This window comes from Macaca mulatta, chromosome 6 (assembly GCF_049350105.2).
Source record: "Macaca mulatta isolate MMU2019108-1 chromosome 6, T2T-MMU8v2.0, whole genome shotgun sequence".
Classification (NCBI taxonomy): Eukaryota; Metazoa; Chordata; class Mammalia; order Primates; family Cercopithecidae; genus Macaca; species Macaca mulatta.
The window spans coordinates 127,721,309-127,735,727 of record NC_133411.1 but is presented as its reverse complement, the minus strand read 5'-3'; positions in this window follow the sequence as shown (position 1 = coordinate 127,735,727).

The window sequence follows — 14,419 nt, the reverse complement described above, 5'->3', positions numbered from 1 at the left end:
AACATTGTGAAAAACAGCATCTCCATACGTTTTGTAAGACAGATGAAATGGACCAATTCCTTGAGAGACAATCTGCCAAAACTCACACAAGAAGAAATAAGCAATCTGAATAGGTCTATAGATATTAAATAAGTTAAATAATTAATTAATAACTTTCCAAACAGAAAGCACAAAGCCAAGATAGATTTCTTGGTAAATTCCACCAAACATCAAAAAGAAATTACACGAATTTTCTGTAATCTCTTTCAGAGGATAGAAGGAGATGAATACTTTCTAACACATTCATAGATCATCATTACCTTAATACCAAAACCAGGCAAAGACATTATAAAAAAGATCTATACACAGAACAATATCTCCCATGAGTGACTACAGATCACTCTATCATGAACATAGATGCAAACATCCTCAACAAAATATTAGCAAATTGAATCTAACAGTGTGTGAAAATAATTATATACCTCCCAAAGTGAGATTTATTTCAGGTGTGCAAGGCTGGTTCAATGTTTTAAAATCAAGTAATAAAATTCCTCACATCAGCAGGCTAAAGAAGAAAAAATCACATGATTATATTAAAAAATGTAGAAAATTTATTTGACAGATCCAACACTTGTTCATGATAAAAACTGTTCGTTAACAACAAATAGAGGGAATCTTTTAAACTTGAGGAAAAATAATCTACAGAAATCCTGAGCAACGTCATACTACTGGTAATACACTAGAAGTTCTCTTACTTACATTAGGAACAATGCAAGGATATGTCCTCTTACCACTCCTTTTCAACATCATGCTGGAAGTTCTGGCTAATGCAATAAGACAAGAAAAGATGCTAACAGGTATACTAATTGGGAAAAAATAAATAAAACTATCTCTCTTTGCAGATGACTTGATTATCTATATAGAAAATCTGAATGGCTTGACAAAAAATTCTCCTGGAACTAATAAGTGATTATAGATATGTTCCAGAATATAGGGTGACTATAACAAAGTCAACTGCCTTTCTGTATAACAGCATTGAACAAACGGAATTTAAAAATAAAAACACAATACCATTACTTTAGTACCAAAAAAGAGAGAAACACTTAGATATAAATCTATCAAAATATGTGTAAGGCCTGTATGAGGAAAACTATAAAACTCAAATGAAGGAAATAAAAGAAGACCAAAATAAATAGATATCCCATAACCATGGATAGACTCAATACTGTCAGAATGTCATTTCTTTCCAACTTGACCTATAGATTCAAAGCAATCTCAAAAAAATTCCAATAATTTAGTTTGTGGATATTGACAAATTAATTCTAAGGTTTATATGAAATGACAAAAGACCCAGAATAGCCAACACAATATTGTAGGAAAAAAACAAAATTGGAGGACTGACATAAAAGTAAACATATTTTATAATATGACTCTGCAATATGATCTAGTTTTTACCTGACATCAAGGCTGACTATAAAGCTACAGTAATCAAGATGGTATAGTATTGACAAAAGAATAGACAAATAGATCTATGGAACAGAACAGAGAGCCTAGTAGTAGACCCACATAAGTATAGTAAACTTCTTTGACAACAGAACAGATGTAATACAATGGAGTAAAGATAGTCTTTCCAGCAAATTGTGGTGTTCTTCTCAAACATACATGGCACAATCTCCAGGACAGGTCACATGTTAGGGCACAAATCAAGCCTTAAATTTAAGAAGACTGGAATTATATCAAATATCTTTTCTGACTATCATGGTTTGAAACTAGAAATCAATAACATGAGGAATTTCAAAAAATTCACAAATGAGTGGAAATTAAACAACATGCTCCTGAACAATCAATGCATCAATGAAGAATTTAAGGGAAATAAAAAACATCTTAAGACAAACAAAAATAGAAACACAACATACCAAAAGCTAATGAAATGCAACAAAAGCAGTAAGATCAATATTTGTAGCAATAAATGCCTACATCTAAAAGAAGAAAGAGCTCAAATACCATAATGTTACTCCTCAAAGAATTAAAAAGAGAACTAACTAAGACCAAAGTTAGTAGAAGGAAGGAAATAATAAAGATTAGAGCAGAAATAAATAAAATAGAGAGTAAAAGAAATAGAAAAAATCAACAAAACTGAGTTGGTGTTTTTTTAGTTAAACAAAATCAACAAATCTTTAGCTAGACTGAGGAAAAAAAGAAGACTCAAATATATAAATTTAGAAATGAAAGAAGAGACATTACAACTGAGACAGCAGAAATACCAATGATCATAAGAGACTATGATGAACAACTATAGGCCAACAAATAGGATAACCTAGAAGAAATGCATAAATTCCTAGAAATATACAACCTACCAACACTGAATCATGATGAAATAGAAAACCCAAACAACCAACAATTAAATGAGGAGATTGAATCAGTAATAAATAGTCTCATATGAATGAAATGCCCAGGATCTAATGGCTTCAACTGTTTAATTCTACCAACATTTAAACATGAACTAATACTAATCTTTCTCAAGCTGTTTCAAACACTGAAGAGAAAGAAATACTTCCAATATCTTTTTACAATGCCAACAGTACCCTGATAAAGCCAGAGAAGAACATTACAAGAAAATTACAGGTCAATATTCTTGATAAGCATACATGTAAAACTCTTCAACAAAATACTAGCAAACCAAATTCAACAACATATTAAGAGGGTCATCTACTATTATCAAGTGGGATTTATTCCTGAGATACAAGAATGGTTCAACATACACAAATCAATAAATGTGATAGACCACATTAAGAGAAAGAAGGACAAAAACTGTATGATCACCTGATTAGATACAGAAAGAGCATTTGACAAAATTCAACATCTTTTCATAATAAAAACTCCCTAAATAAGATGCAGAAGGAATGTACCTCAACACAATAAAGGCCATCTATGAGAAGCCTACATTCAGCATTATGCTCAATGGCAAAAATTTAAAGCCTTTCTTCTAATATCAGGAACAAGATGAGGATGTCCATTGTTACCAATTCTATTCAGTGCAGTATTGAAAGTCCTTGTCAGAGCAATTAGGGAAGGAAGAAGTAAAAGGTATCCAAATAGAAAAGGAAAAAATGAAATTGTCACTGTTTGCTGATGACATGATCTTATATATGGAAAACCCTAAAGACTTTAACAAAAAACTGTTAAAACTAATAAAGAAATTTAGTAAAGTTGCATGATACAAAACAATATACAAAAATCATTAGTGTTTCTATGCACCACCAACAAAAAAGAAATCAAGAGAGCAACCGTTTTTACAACAGCTACAAAAATAAAATGGAATATTTAGGAAGAAATTTAATTAAGAGGTGAAAGACCTGTACACTAAAAACTGTAAGATAATTGATGAAGAAAATTGAAGAAGACACAAATAAATGGAAAGATAACTCAGGTTTACAGATTGTAAGAATTAATATTGTTAAAATGTTCACACTACCAAAGTGATCTGCAGAGTCAATGCAATCCCTATAGAAAAATCAATAAAATTTTTCATAGAATAAATGATTCCAAAATACAGATGAAGCTGTGAACCTTCAAAATAGTCAAAGCAATTGTAAGCAAAAAGTACAAAGATGGAGGCATCATATCACATGATTTAAAACTGTACTGCAAAGCTATAGTAATTAATACAACACAGTACTGTAGAAAAAGAAAAAGACAAATTGACCCAATAGAACAGAGTGGACATCCCAGAAATGTACCCATGCATTATGATCAGTTGATTTTTGTCAAAGGTGCCAAGAATAAACAATAGGAAAATAATCATCTCTTCAATAAATGGTTCTGGGAAAACTGGATACTCACATGCAAAAGAATAAAATTGAACCCTTCTCTCACCATATATACAAAAATAAAACGGATTGATGACTAAAATTTAAGACACAAAACTGTAATCTAATCTAAGAAAACAAAGGAGAAAATCTCAGTGACATTAGTCTGACAATGATTTACAGGATATGACCCCAGAAGGGCAAGCAACAAAAGTAAAAAGAAACAATTGAGATTTAATAAAACTAAAAATCTTCTGTGTATCATAGGAAACAATTAACAGATTGAAGAGACAACCTAAAGACTGGGAGAAAATATTTGTATGTTATATATCTGATAAAGGGTTAATATCCAAAATATATAAGGAACTCAAACAACTCAACAGCAAGAAAACAAAAATCCCAACTAAAAAGTGGGCAACAGATTTGAATAGCCATTTCTCAAAAGAAGACATACAAGTGACCAACAGAGATACGAATAGAAGCTATCATGGCTAATTATTAGGGAAATGCAAATTAAAACCACAATGAAATACTATTTCACACACATCAGAATGGTTATTACCCAAAAGATAAAAAATAAGTGTTGGTGAGGATGTGGAGAAAAGGAAACCCTTGTACCTTGTTGGTGAGAATGTAAATTAGTGCCACCTGATATAGTTTCTGTGTCCCCACCCAAATCTCATGTCGAATTGTAATTCCCAATGTTGAGGGAGGGATCTGGTGGGAGGTGATTGGATCATAGAGGCAGATTTCCCCCTTGCTGTTCTCATGATGGTGAGTGAGTTCTCATGAGATCTGGTTTTTTGGAAGTGTGTAGCACCTCCCTCTTCACTCTCTGTTTCTCCTTCCACTACGTGAAGACATGCTTGCTTCCCCTTGCCCTTCCACCATGATTGTGAGTTTCCTGAGGCCTCCCCAGGCATGCCTCCTGTACAGTCTGTGAAACTGTGAGTCAATTAAACCTATTTTCTTTATAAATTACCCAATCTCAGGTAGTTCTTTATAGCAATGTGAGAACAGATGAATGCAGATACTTGGTGCAAGAGAAGTGGGGTATGTCTATAAAGATACCTGAAAATGTGGATGCAACTTAGGAACTGGGTAACAGGAAGAGGTTGGAATAGTCTGGAAGGCTCAGAAGAAGACAGGAAAGTGAGGGAAAATTTGGAATTTCCTAGAGACCTGTTGAATGGTTGTGAGCAAAATGCTGACAGTGATATGGACAGTGAAGTCCAGGTGGAGGTGGTCTCAGATGGAGATGAGGATCTTACTGGGAACCAGAGTAAAGGACACTCTTGCTATGCTTTAGCAAAGAGACTGGAAGCATTGTGCCCTGCTCTAGGGAAATGTGGAACTTTGAACCTGAGAGAGATGATTTGGGGTGTTGGGTAGAAGAAATTTCTAAGCAGCAAAGCATTAAAGATGTAACCTGGGTGTTTCTACAAGTGTATGTTCATATGCATGAAGAAGGAGATGGTCTGAAATTGGAACTTATATTTAAAAAGGAAGTAGAGCATAAAAATTTGGAAAATTTGTGACCTGAATATGTGGTAGAAAAGAAAAGCCAATTTTCTGGGAATAAATTCAAGCTGGCTGCAGATATTTGCATAAATAATGAGGAGCCTAATGTTAATACCCAAGATAACGGGAAAAATGTCTCCAGGGCATTTCAGAGAACTTCTTGGCAGTGTCTCTCATCACAGGCCCAGAGGCCTAGGAGGAAAAAATGGTTTTGTGGGCCAGGCTCTGGGACCTGCTACTCTGTGCAGCCTTGAGACATGGCACCCTGTGTCCCAGCCACTCCAGCCCAGCCATAGCTAAAAGGGGCCAAGGTACAGCTCAGGCTGTGGCTTCAGAATGTGCAAGCCCTAAGTCTTGGAAGATTCCATGTGTTGTTGGGCCTGCAGGTGAACAGAAGACAAACGTTTGAAGCTTGGAAGCTTCTGCCTGGATTTCAGTGGATATATGGAAACACCTGGATGTCTAGGCAGAAGTCAATGGAGAACCTCTACTATGGCAGTGTGAAGGAGAAATGTAAGGTTGGAGGCCCTGCACAGAGTACCCACTGGGGCACTGCCTAGTGGAGCTGTAAGAAGAGGGTCATTGTCCTCTAGACCCCAGAATGGTAGATCCACCGACTACTTGCACTGTGTGCCTGAAAAAAGATGCAGACACTCAACACCAGCTCATGAAAGCAGTCATGGGATCTGTAACCTGCAGAGCCACAGGGTTGGAGCTTCCCAAGGCCTTGACAGCACAGCCCTTGCATCAGTGTGGTCTGGATGTGAGATGTGGCATCCAAGGAGATTAATTTGGAGCTTTGAGATTTAATGACCACCCTGCTGGGTTTTGGACTTGCATGGGGCCTGTAGTCCCTTTGTTGTGGCCAATTTCTCCCTTTTGGAATGGGGGCATTTAACCAATATCATATACCAGTTGTATCTTGGAACTAACTTGTTTTTTTATATTTTTAGGCTCATAAGCAGAAGGGACTTGCCTCGTCTCAGAAAAGACTTTGGACTTGGACTCTTGAGTTAATGCTAGAATGAGTTAAGACTTTGGAGGACTGTTGGGAAGGCATAATTGTGTTTTGAAATGTGAAAAGGACATGAGATTTGGGAGGCGCCAGGGGCAGAATGATATGGTTTGGCTCTGTGTCCCCACCAAAATCTCATGTTGAATTGCAATTCCCAATGTTGGGGGAGGAGCCTGCTGGGAGGTTTTTGGATCATGGGGATGGATTTCCCCTTTGCTGCTCTTGTGATAGTGAGTTCTCACAAAATCTGGTTGTTTAAAAGTGCGTAGCACTTCCCCCTTTGTGCACTCTCTCATGCTGCCATGTGAAGATGTGCTTGCTTCCCCTTTGCCCTTTGCCCTTCACTATGATTGTGAGTTTCCTGAGGCCTCCCCATCCATGCCTCCTGTACAACCTATGGAGCTGTTAGCCAATTAAACTTCTTTTCTTTATAAATTACTCAGTCTCAGGTAGTTCTTTATAGCAATGTGAGAACAGACTAATATGTCGCCATTATGGAAAATGTTATGAAAGTTCCTCAAAAAAATAAAAATAAAACTACCATATGACCCAGAAATTCCACTTGTGAGTATTTACTCAAAATATTTGAAATTACTTTGTCAAAGAGATGTCTACACTCTCATGTTTATTGCAGCACTATTCACAATAACCAAATGTTGGAATCAATGTAAGTATTCATTAATAGATGAGAGGATAAAGAAAATATGGTCCATATACACAACGGGATTCTATTCGGCCTTTGAAAAGAAGGAAATTGTCATTTATGACAACATTGGTGAAATTGGAGAACATTATCCTAAGTGAAATAAACCAGGCTCAGAAAGACAATACTGCAATGTTCTCACTTATGTGTGGAATCTAAAATGTTTGAATTCATGGAAGCAGAGAGTGGAATGGTATCTGCAGAGGAGGGGGTTGGGGTAAATTGGGAGATGATAGTCAAAGGGTACAAAATCTCAGTTAGACATGAGGAATAAGGTTTTTTTTTTTTTGAGAATTGTTACACAGCATTGTGAATATAGTTAATATTAGTGTGCCGTACTTTTCTAAAATGCTGAGAGTTAATTTCAAATTTTATCAACACAATAAATAGCTTGATTTAATTATTCCACATTTTATCATAAATTGGTAACATCACTTTATACTCCATAAATATACGCAATTATAAATTGTCAATTTGCAATTTAAAAAATTGTGATTGAATAATTGTATATCCACACTTGGAAAAGTGAATCTGGACATAGGTCATATACTTGTTACAAAAATGAACTCAAAATAGGTTACAGACTGAAATGTAAAATGTAAAATATAAAAATGCTAGGAAATAGTATAGGAGAAAACCTAGATGAACTTGATGATTTCAATGTAATATTCATATTAGATATGGCACCAAAGACAAAGCCGTGAAATAAATTATTGGTAAACTGGACTTCATTAAAAGTAAAAACTTCTGCCCTGCAAAAGGCAATATCAAGAGAATGAGAAGACAAGCTGCAGACTGGGAGAAAATATTTGCAAAAGACATGTCTGATAAAAGACTGTTATCCAAAATAGACAAAGAACTCTTAAAACTCCACAGTAAGAACTCAAACAACCCAATTTTTGAAATGGTTCAAAGACCCTGACAGACCCCTCACCAAAGAAGATTTACAGATGGTAATTAAGCATATGAAAAGATGCTCCTCATTACAGATCATTGCGGAAATACAAATTAAAACAACAGTGAGATACCTTTGCACACTATTACAATGGCCAAAACCCAGAACACCAAATGCTGATGAAGCTGTGGAACAACAGAAACTCTCATTTGTTGCTGGCGGGAATGCAAAATGCTATGGCCACTTTGGAAGACAATTTGGAGGTCTTACAAAACTAAAAATACTCTTACCATATGATCCAGCAATAGTGCTCCTTGCTATTTACCCAAAGGAGTTGAAAACTTATGTCCACACGAAAACCTGCCCACAGATGTTTATAGCAGGCTTTTTTTTTTTTTTTTTTTGTAATTGCTAAACCTTGGAAGCAACCAAGATATCCTTTAGTAGGTAAGTAGATAAACTGTGGTACCTCCAGGCAATGGAATACTTTTTAGCGATAAAAAGTAGCACTAGTTGAAAAAAGAAATCTGAAAAGACTACATGCAGTATGACTAACTATATGACATTCTGGAAAGGGAAAAAGTATGGCTACCGTAAAAAGATTAGTGGTTGCCACGGATTGGGGGTGGAAGGTAGAGGAGAGAGAGGAATAGGTAGAACACAGATGTTTAAGTCAGTGAAATTACTTTATATGATAGTGTAATGATGGATACAAGTCATTGTATATTTGTCCCAACTCAGAGAATGTGCAACACCAAGAATTAACACTGATGTAAAAAACTATGGACTTTGGGTTATAATGTGTCAATGAAGGTTCATCAGTTGTAACAAATGTACCGCTCTGGTGGCGGAGGCTGATAATGGAGGAGGCTTTGCATGTGTGCAGCAGAGGGTATATGGGAAATATCTGTACCTTTCTCTAAATTTTGCTGTAAACCTAAAGCTTCTCTAAAAAATAAAAATTATTTAAAATGTTTAACAACGACGGAAAGATGTACCCTCCCAATGGTGACAAAAATCATATTTTAGACCTTCTTCAACTAGAGCAGAGAAAAGAAAACATGAGTCACACTCAGCAGTCTATCCATCTACACTTTCATTTTCTGCCTCTAGGCAGGGACTGAATCTACTTTGGTTTTCCATCCCCGGGGTCTAGCACAATGTTTGCCACAGAGAAGGTCCAAATAAGCTCTTACTCCATTCAGTTGATAGGGCATGCACATGTGCAGAAGTTCTTATAGACTATCCTGCCTCCCAGCTATGGGAGATCCTTAGATTGGAAAGACTCTGGAGACCTTTCTTGGACAATCTACAATAGAATACAGTTTCTGAGCAATATCTTTAAATGGCCTAAGAAAATCCAGCTTTGATTCTTCTCAGCCTTCTAAAACTACCACATGCTAAATTTCAGTATCACTTCTTGGCATAGCATGAATATATTCATTTGAGCATTCTTTTTTTGCTGCCGAAATGTAAAAAGTGTCTTGTTTTTAAAGTGATAATAAACTACCTACCAATTTCTCTAAGAAATTTTCATGTTCATTTTAAGTGTGTAGGTAAAACCAGCTACCTGTCGTGGGGGCTGGTCACAGCTAAAGCATCTCCCTGTTTCAGCATTATAAAACCCAGCAGTAAACATCATTTTCCCATCACATTGTAGAGCCCTGTTACTGCTTTCAGAGGAGCACCCCCTCAAATGGCAGCTTTTTGGCTCCATATTTGCCCCTGGAAGGCCCACTGATCCCATGAAAGCTGTTACTTCTTATAATCCCAGATGATCAGATTCTGTTAAAATCTAACCAGTAGGAACCTAGAGTAGGCAATTCAGGCATTAGAACAAATTTAGTTCTCAGAGTTGCTAGATTCTTTATTTTTAGTCCACTTCATTCTCCAGCTCAGGAGCAATGATCTTTGTAAAGTGTCTTAAGAGCCTTAGAGTAAATAAAAACGATAAATGTTGATCTTCCTGGTCTCTTTCCAACCCTAAAATTCTGTGATTCATTTCTTCTTAAGGCCTCACATTTTCAAGGCCCAAAGATCTTTAAATAACAAGCCAATGTAAATAGCAAGTAATGGGCCCTGATACGTGCCCTGAACTGAAGGAATAGCCAAAGGAAAAAAAAATGTGAGAAAATGAAATACAGTGGGAAATATCTTTATAGTTGCCATCAGAGATGGTAGGAAGCCTCAAAAACTGCCCTTGAGAGCAACTCAAAACTAAGCAGGCTATTAAAAACAAGCAGATATCATTTACTGTCTTCCCCAAACTGTTCTTTTAGAAGGTCGATAGTTTTAACTTCACCATTCTAAGCGTCATGATGAGGCATTAGGCAGCCAGCTGTCCCCAGCACACTATGCTATCCAGACCTGGGTTTGCTAAAGGTGCATAGATTGTTAGCAGTCCATGGGTGAGTTGTATTCTGGCCAAGCATTCAGCCTGGCAATAAGAAATGCATTTTCATTTTTCCCCCATCACAAAAGGAAGTTTTACCTAGAAATTGGATAAAACAAAAAAGTCAAATCTATTTTTGGCTCCTGGAGTCTTCCCACAACTTCCTTATCTTTCCTCAAGCCATCTTCCTGGCCAGTCTTCCCCTTAGATATTATCATACCCATAGCTAACATTGTCATTCTACCTTTTCGTGTCTGCTGAAAATAAAATTGTCCACCAACACCTGGAACAATTTCTCTGAAGTTCCCACAACATGTTCTTTGCCATACTTCCTGCTTCCATTTTCCTGAACCTTTCACACTCAGAATCTATAACTAATACCTCATATTTGGAGACAGCTTTTATTCTTGACTTTTTATTTTCCTCCATTGTCGTCTTTCTTTTGTAGATATTGCCCGAGGTGCTTACCAATGAGCAGCACTGATAGAAGTCAATAAAAGTAGTAGTAAAAATGTCCACTGTTTACATTAAAAATGTTCATACCAGAAGCCAGGCTCTGCAGAGGGTACAAGAATATTTATTTTTTTGCTGCCCTTTCAGGTTGAAATGGAAACAATGGCCTTAAAAAACAGGCCTTTTGCATGCTGGTCCATGTTTTTTGCTTGGAATTTTCACAATGACATCTAGAATACTGAGTATTTTCCTGTCATAATTTTTGTGTAAAGAGCTAAAAAGTATAATAAGCAATATTCATTTGGCAACTGATATGAAGTGACTTTATACATTCTGTGTGTTTTTGATTCTACAAAGCAATTTTTATTGCAATTTTTTGGTGCAATACACACTCAAAGGGCTAATGTGCTTGGTGTTTAATCTGCTGATATTATCCATGTTGCTCTCTTTTATCCTTTAGTATATGTCTTTGTGTCAGGGAGAGCATGATGTTCTGTCTTCCAGCTTTCAAAGTTTTATTTCCCAAAGCACCAAGGAGTAAATAACTTAGAAGAAGAGAAAAGGCTGCCACAGTATCTTACTAATGAAGAGGATCTTGGCTGTTTTCAGAATGCTCTTCACAATAAGATACATCAGATTAAGTGTGCCATTTTTCAATAAGCACATAAATACAGCTTGGCCTTATTAATCCTATAAAAACAGCAACACAGTCTTCTCGAATGCTATCTTTCCCCCTTTCAGTTTCCAGTCTTCAGTGCATAATGACATTGTATACATATCTTTCATTCTTTCATGAGGCCAATTTATTCCCTATTAATTAACCTCGATGCTAATTAGGCTATTTGAGCTCTACTGGTAGAGTTTACAGAAAATAACGACATATCCATTATGTTAGCAATCAAAGCAAAACAAGATTGGGATGATGCCAGTGATCAAAGCTCATCAGCAAGATTCAGGGACAAGGAGAAGAAGGTGTTTTGACTTCAAAAGACTTTTCATGATAGTGTTAGCAGTCATTTGCTTATTTTAAAGAGCCATTTCAGAAGGAATCATCTGAAGAATAAAATTAAGGGGGAAGCTTTAGCTTTACCCAGTGTCGCTTTACCTTGATCCTTCAAGCCATTCACCCTCCACTCCTCCCAAAACGCTGAGTCTGGAGACTGGTGGAATTGTTTGACTTACTAGAAATGTCCTGATTTGTCTGGAGTAGAAAATTTAAAAACAAAAGATAACTGCTGTTCACTTTTGCTAAGGACTCAACAGTGGCAGGCAGCTTTTTAGAGAAACTCCTTCCCCTGGTAAGACTTCCAAAACTCTGATGTCTAAGCAGGTTCATGAAATCAATAAGATGATATTACCTAATAGTCCAAGGTCAGCCTGCAGTTCTTTCCCAGTGTAGGGTGGGGTGGGGAACTATAGCAATTACTTTTGAAATCCTATACTCCTTAAACCCTTTGCCAGAGATACTGCTTATATCACTAGCCATCCCAAGATATCAATATTACCAATTTCAAGTACTTATCACTCAGTGCTAAGTTCCACAAGGCAAACAGGAATAGTATAAAGTATGGCCTCTACTGATCTTGACTGGGTAAACAGCAATTAGAAGTGTGTGTGTGTGTGTGTGTGTGTGTGTGTGTGTGTGAAGTAGTGCTATCTCATATCCTTGATTTTGGTCCCCCCATCTATATACTCCCCTGTTTCTAATATCCCTAGAGATATTCCTTTTAGATTGCCTCCTCCACACTTATCTAGCTACAAACATTGATTGTTCAGAGCAGTGCAGCACACACAAGCCAGATGAACAGCCGGAAAGTGTGGGAATTTCAGACACAAATCATATTCCTCTGAAGTAGCCTAATACTTATACTTTCACATTGTACGGTCAGCATAGCTCAGATTTAATTAAAGCACTCAATCGCACCATTACCATTTTTGGTGACAGCTCAGGTATAAATATATTAAGCACAATTCTTCCCAGGCCCAGCTTGTCAGCACTCTCCTTAAATGCCCTTTTGTCTTCTCTAGCCTTTTTCGAAAGCGCCGAACTTTTAGCTTATAAATGATTAGTACCTATACACTTCCGCCTCCAATTCCTAAGTTAAATTACTGTCTTCAGCCTTTCTCTGGATTCCTCAGGAGTAATAAGTCTCTTCCATTGGACCATAATTTTTCCAGTTTAACTATAACCAAAACTGCATTGGCATCTCAACCTCCTTCCTCGTAGCTGACTTCTTTATATCTCCTCTGTCACTGGCATGGATATAAGTTTTCTCTCTCTCTATGTGTCTTATTGTCTCCATATTATGCTCTTATTGCTTAGTTCCATAGTTTCTTACTACAGCATCATTCTCTGTGTTTCTTTAGTTTCTATTGAAATTCTTTTTCCTCATTCATTTATTTAAAAAATATTTTTTGAGTACAACCTCTGTGCCAGGATCTGTCCTGGGGGCTTGAGGCACTTCAGTGAACAAAACAGACAAAGATCTCTGCTCTTGCAGGACTTGCATTCATTCTAGCAGCTGGAGTAAAAGATTTAAAAAATGAAACTCCTATGTAAGTGTTACCAGATTGTGGTTAGTACCTTAGGAAAAAAGCAGTAGAGAAGGGTAAGGGGAACAGGAGCATGGTGGGGATCAGGGGATCACCACATGGAGAAAGACTTGCATTTGGTGAGGGAGTTAGCTCAGTAGACATCTTGGGGAATAAAAATCGAGATGAAGAAACAGCCAGCTGGATCAAAGGCCCGCAGGCAGAAGAATACTTGGCCTTGCCTGGAACGTTCACAGAGAAGAAGGTGGTCACTATAGCCAGAGCAGTGTGAATGAGGGAAAAAAAGCAGGGATTCATTGGTGCCTCTTGAAAATGACCTGCCTTCTCTACCTGCTGATGGACTCAGAGTCTCCCACTCAAAGGAGAATCATATCCCTTTAAAACCTCACAATACGCATCTATGTCTAGGTAGCTCCTAGTCATATAAAAAGGTAGCTGCTGATTGGTGGGAATGTAAATTGTACAGCCATTATGGAAATCGGTATGAAGGTTCCTCGAAAAATTAAAAATAGAACTACCATGTAAGAAACAACATCAGTATCTCAAAGAGATAGCTATGCTCCTATGTTCACTGCAGCATTATTCACAATAGCCAAGATAGGGAAACAAACTAAGTGTCCATCAGTAGATGAATGGGTGAAGAAAAACACACTGTAATATCATTCAGCTGTAAAAAGAAGGAAATCCTGCCATTTGTGATGACATGAATGAAATGGGAGGTCATTATGCTAAGTGAAACAAGCCAGACAGAAGGACAAATACTGCATGATCTCACTTATATGTGGAATCTAAAAAAGTCAAGCTCATAGAAACATAGAATAGAACCATGGTTGCCTGGAGCTGGGAGTTGGGGTGGAGAAAAAGAGGATGTGCTGGTCAAAGGGTAAAATCTTGCAGTTTTATACGTTCTGGGTATCTAAAGCACAGCACGGTGACTATAGTTCACAAGTTTTATATACTTGACATTTGCTAGGAGATTAGATCTTAAGTGTTTTCACCACACCAAAAAGAATAAGGAAAAAAGGTAACTATGTGAGGGGACAGATGTATTAACTAACTTGATTATGGTAATAATGTCACAATATGTAAGTATAGCAAA